At 38.7% G+C, this 6,000-nt stretch overlaps 1 protein-coding gene and 1 long non-coding RNA gene across 5 annotated transcripts in view; one reads left to right on the top strand and one right to left on the bottom strand.

Annotated features, from left to right (window-relative positions):
* LOC114571718 (neurexin-1a) overlaps nt 1–6,000 on the bottom strand; it is a 264,301-nt gene that overhangs the window by 123,672 nt on the left and 134,629 nt on the right. The gene's annotated exons all lie outside the window — the stretch shown is intronic.
* LOC114571721 (uncharacterized) overlaps nt 5,876–6,000 on the top strand; it is a 2,225-nt gene continuing 2,100 nt past the window's right edge. Inside the window, exon 1 of the long non-coding RNA XR_003694703.1 lies at nt 5,876–6,000. This exon is cut by the window's right edge and continues 144 nt beyond it. This is a non-coding gene — a long non-coding RNA (uncharacterized LOC114571721).

Consider the following 6,000-nt stretch of genomic DNA (forward strand, 5'->3'; position numbering starts at 1 on the left):
GCTTTTGTCGGCTTCTTGAGCCATGTGTTGCCAATGCGCACATCGGTTTGAATTATGTTTTTATATTTTTTATTTGCTCTCACGATCACTTACCACTAGCAGGTTGCAACTGAAATAATAGGCTAAAGAAACGGCAGTTTATGGAAAGCACATGTGTAATTATGGTCAGATCTTGTGCCTGACTGATGGGGAAGTGATATCGATATTGTGATTTACAGCGTCGGCTATTTTTTTTTTGCCAGCTTTCCTTCCTGTGTTAGGAAGCAGCGACTGTATTGCATTTTGCCTGTAAAACCATGTTCTTCATATTTATGTAGAATCACAGTTTGCTCTTCTTATGTAAAATATGCGGCTCTGATAGATGTTTGCGAATGGTCATGCTGTGCAAACACCGCCTCTTTTATGTGAACGCGCGCGTCGCTGGATTGGGAAACCCTGGGTTGACTGAACTAGTTGTTAACCACCGTCGTGACAAAGCTTATGCAGGACCACGGTTGTTAGGTTTGGTGAAGCCGGGTAACTGAAATAAATCCAGGGCATGTTGATCTTGCTTCGTAGTACAGACTTCAGGTTATGTATGTATGTGTGTAAGATAAATTCATGAGAATTCAGTATTTTACCAAGCCAGCTAAACCATGTTAGTGATTCTACACCACTTCCTACAGAGAAAGCACTGCTTGGGAAAAGTTACAGACATGTTGCAACATCCACGGTGGGAGGACCTGGTTTCCATGCCAACAGCCTTCACCCACATATGGCTCTGCTTCCTGGCACAGAAACCTATTTAATTTCAGACACTCGATCACTACGAGGAAATTACCGAAAGATAATTAGGCCAGACACTGACCACTTAGATTGAGTTTGATTGGAGAATAAGTGATAGTAGAAGAGGAACAACAAGAGGACATAACAAAGCCTCATTTAATAGCTCAGGAATGATAAAAATACTGAGGAACGGTCCATAAGTGTCAAAGTGGATTTAGATCAAGTATAAAACTTCTAATAGATGGCTGATTTAAAACTGGTTTCTTCCTTGAGTAATAGAGGAGCTTGTGATGAATACCAGTTTAAAACATTATTCTATGTTAAATATAAGGCTGGTGATACCCTATATTATTGATATAATCTAACTTTTCTAACTGTCTGTGACACTCAGCCCTAAGCCCATTTATTCTCTCTGAAGATGTAAAGCTTTTAAAAACGGCTCACAAACATAGTCATAAATATATTTCAAAAGGACTTGTAATTTACTAAAACAGCTAGGCACTGTAATTTTTAGCAAAAGTTACATATTAATTAGTATTAAGGATTAATACAAAGTTAGTGCTCTAGCAAATATTGTGCAGGTTGGATTGACTCTAAATAAACTACTGTACAGTTACCATGCTCATGCTAATGAAGGAACATGTCACCCAGTGCAACAATGTGGCTTATTGATATGTTTTAATAGTTTTGAGACAACAATGGAGCTCTCTGGCACAGAGTAATAAGATATAGTATATCAAGCTTTCCATACACAGACGGTATTAGTGGGCTCATTAAATGGTTTTGGTCTTCGTGGGGGATTTGTTTACAATAAGAATACAGTATCACCAGACTTATCATTTACGATCATTAATTATAGTGCATTGGTTATACGTTGCATGTGTACCCGTAAGGTAAAAAAATAACAATTTATTCTTGTTTTTTGTAAGTAAATATGTTTATTTAAAAAATACCCATTGATAACATGACCTTTTCATTTGAAAGTGAAAGTGTGTGTGTAGGAGGAAGTGTGTGTGCAGGAGGAATGGTTACTGAAGTTAATACACAGAATCACTTAAGACTGATTCTCTCATATCTGGGGGCACAATGGCTGTACAAAGCTAGGCCAAGCTTTCAATATACACCAAAGCCCAGATATTTTCAAACCCATAGATTTGTTTCACTGAGATGCATTAAAAGAGGGCCACATCCAGGGCAAAGAGAACATTACTTCCATGTGACTGCAGGCTGTTTACTCCAGTGCCTCATATCCCCTTGGCCTCACTATTGGACTGAGTGTCCCCTTGTATTGATCGAAACCAAACTAAGTGGTCTAATAGTTGCATGCCACCACAGAGGACTGGGACAAAACTGTCTGCTGTGCTTCCTGCCTGGTAGTGTGCGTGTGTGTGGGCTTGTGTGTGTGCTTATCTGCATGTTAAATCAATTGGACCGTCACAACTGTAACACAAGTGCCCTATTTTATATGAAAAGACAATTCTAGGAACATGCCTGAAGATTTACAAGAGGCTAAACTGGGGCAATACATTTTTCATGTAAATTCTAAATGCTATTCTGGAATAATTTAACAACAACTTCAGACATTTACGAATCTAGGCCTGCCCCATTAGTCGATTAGTCAACTAATCAGTTGTTTTGGTCTTAGTTAACTAGGATTTATTTAGTTGATTAGTAATTCTTTATGCTTTTTTCATGCTGAATGACTTATTGCCAAAAAAACTTATCAGCACATCTCTGGTAAACTCAATATGTAAAGTGGTGCTTTTGCTTTTTGTGGAGAAACTCAGTTTTACAGATCTGTTGAATAAATCAACTAAAATATTAGTCGACAACATTGTAGGAATGTTAAGAATTTCTTTAATCAAGGACAGCCCTACCAGACCTGGCAAAAATTGGATGTAATGCATTTCTACTTGGAATACAATAATTTCACCTTCTCCAGAATGTGCTTAAGAAAAATTAGGCCCATGTCTTAACTCAGACCACATAATGGATACCAAGACTGGGGCCCAGACGTACTATTCTCAGGGTACAAAGACACAAGAATGAGCATTGACTCAGACACATTAGAAATCAAGTGAGAGGGGCACGTCTTTGCCTCTTGGGCATAGACAATGGAGACTAGACCCACCAACCTCCATTGTTGATACAATATTGACATGGCACTAATAGCTCAGGCTATAACACTGAGTGGAGGAGCAATCAGGCAAGGCAAAAATTGCGTGAAGGCCAGGCATACCCCTCGTTGTAGCCTAGACATGACCCACTTTAGCTCAACAGCAAACACCATTCTGTTTGTCTCTGTACATTACACTCAGATGCTGGTCCACTGCAGGCAAACTCCCTCAGGAGGTCTAGACTGGAGTTTAAGTCTCACAAACACACACACAATCCAAGCCAGCTGCTGAATGAAAATTAGAACACATTTTCAAACCACAGAGGACATTACAGAGAAGACCAAATGCAATATGGTAACATCAACTCATGCTCAGAAGATGAAGAAGCCAGTGGTAATGTTCTGCTTTTAACTGAATAGCAGCATCGGTTTGTGCTTGAACAACAGTACTGATGAATTCACACACAGATGCATGCAGTCTGTGTCTCCTTTCTGGGTCACTATTGAAAATGGTTTCCACATGTCATTTTATTCCTACTGGCATCAAAAACAGCTTGTAGTGATGAGACCAATCGCATGCTTAACCACATTCACAACCATCATATTTCACCTCACATGCATGATGATCTGAGAGAGAATTACCTTAGCCAGCGTGGCTTTTTATTTATTTTTTCCTCCCCTTGTTTAACTGACGGTAGGTATCCAGTGGGTACATAATTGGTTCTAAAAAGTACAACTCTAAGACACAGTGTCCACAGTTCATTCAAAAAAAGTACTGGCACATCACTGGGATGAAGTTTTTGGGAGAAGATCTAAAGATTGTTATATCTACAGTATGTCATCATCCCGCCAATCATTCTGAACTGAAAGGTGCAGTGCTGTTCTGAAAAGATGAAATACTTTATTATAGCACAGCCAAGAAATGGTGGATTGCTCTGAAGAAATGAAACACAGTGCAGAGTCTATGAGGACACATGCAACACATACATGCAATGCGTATTGCAGACTGTTGAGGAAAGGTAGAAGTATTTGCAAAAAGCAATAGTATGCACTGAAAGTGAAAAACACATGGGAGGGGAGGAGATATTAATATACTCCAGGGTAAGCCACATTATGTACTGATTGGCAACTAAATACATGATGTCATTCTCTGATTTACTAAAGATACTAAGAAGTTAAGATGCACTGATAAGAAATATATCACTGATGTCTTCCTCTCTCTTATACTGTATGCCAGTCTGCACCACCATAGGACAAACCAGTTAGAAAGCCATGTGTGTTTGGCTATAACTTGCAATTCATTTGCCACGCTACTGTATGTTTAATTTCCCAAACTCTTGTCTTTACTTTTCAGCTCAAAATCACTAACTCAACATTTTACAAAACCTACTATATTTTCTGAGTAAAGGCTTGAGAGCTGGCATCTGTCTTTGATTGTTTCAATTCTTAAAATAGCTAAATGTAATAATAATTAAAGCTGTGTTAACAAATGCATTACATTAATTTAACTGCAAGTCACATACTGTTTCTAAAGTTTCTGAAGTTTATAAATAATAAAAGTGAATTTACAGTGCAACTGCACACATGTATCAAAACACAGTATTCGGCTTACATTGATTTACATGAGCTGAAAGATGAGATGGTATTGTACTATCAGACATAATATTAGTTCCCTTCTGATTTGTCACTGACGGCTGTACAATGCATTCCGGCTGTGAATGTTATGAGGCCAGAGGCTGAGAAATTGAGTTTTTCTCCTTGTGAGAAGGCAGCCTACCCACTGAGAATATATGTGAAATTGCAGTTAGCTCCCCATGTAAGTTGCTTTCTCAGAGACCCATTGCTCTGTTATAAATTTGCCTGCATTTTAGCTTATGCAAATATAGCTGGTAAAAAGTGATATTTTTCTCAGAGACATTTCTTTGCCGCTCTCCCTTCTCTTCTATTCCCATGACAATCCATCAAAACAGATAAAACCCCACCATCTCCAGCTTCATTTTTCCTACTCATAGAATTTCCTTGGCAGAGTGAGGATGTCTTTCATCACTATTCTGAGAACTAGTTTGGTTCATCCGTAATGAAAGTGATTTCTTGGAAAGTATGTTTTAATTTTGTGGTCACATATTGCATCTCTTGGGCCTGCCAATTGATTCGTCCTATTGTTTTGTCAGGTCAGTAAGAATAATGAGACAAGCTGCAGTAACTAGACACAGCAGGTAGAGCACTTTTGCTCAGAAATAATATATGCGTACATGTCCTTTGTGCAGCTCCGCTCCCAGTGCTGTAAATGAGCTGCATGGGCTTGCTCAGGATGAATATGTATGATAGGAAGGAAGAATAAAAAAAATTTTCAAACTGCATTTCTCCTCCCTTTAACGTGCAAAGAAGGTTCGTAGTACGGCATCAAAAATATCTCTCAACACCTCCAGCACAGCCCTACTCTTCTGTTGATCCAAACATGGTCTGAGAAATGAAAGGGAGAGTAAAACGAGCACAGGAGGGCTAGGATCAGACGAGCTACACTCCAGCTCACATCTCATAGACAGAAGAATCCTTTTAGTGTTATCATAGTGAGCAGATATGTCCAGTGCATGAGGCTGCACAGGAATCTATTAACACTTTCTGTTGATAACAAAAGATGGTCTTATCAAGCTGGTAGAAAAGACTCAGAATGCATTAACATTTATGGTGCTTTCTCCTCTGCTTTTGTGTGAGTGCCCACTCTGTTCTTTTTCTCCTTAATGCAGTTCAGCACTTTGCCCATTCACCCCTTACTGTGTGAACCACTGCAGAAGAAAATAATAACCAAACAAAATCCCCTGTTCATATTTTGCATAAGGAAGTAGCCTGTTTTCTTAAAGAGGAGCAGACATTACCCTTGTTCTCTCAAAAGATAAACATTAATGAGCACAGAGTCCCTTAAATAAAATGCCTATAACTGTCTTTAACAGAGATTAATATCACAGAACTTTTTAATCTGTACACCCTAAAAAATGCTGGGTTATTTCATCTACCCAACCGCTGGGTTATGAAATGTTTTACCCATTATGGGTTATTTATATGGAAGTTGGGTTATTTTGTGCAACTCATGTGTTGAGTCAAAATCCATCAACCCAACA

The sequence above is a fragment of the Perca flavescens genome, chromosome 17, assembly GCF_004354835.1.
Source record: "Perca flavescens isolate YP-PL-M2 chromosome 17, PFLA_1.0, whole genome shotgun sequence".
Lineage (NCBI taxonomy): Eukaryota > Metazoa > Chordata > Actinopteri > Perciformes > Percidae > Perca > Perca flavescens.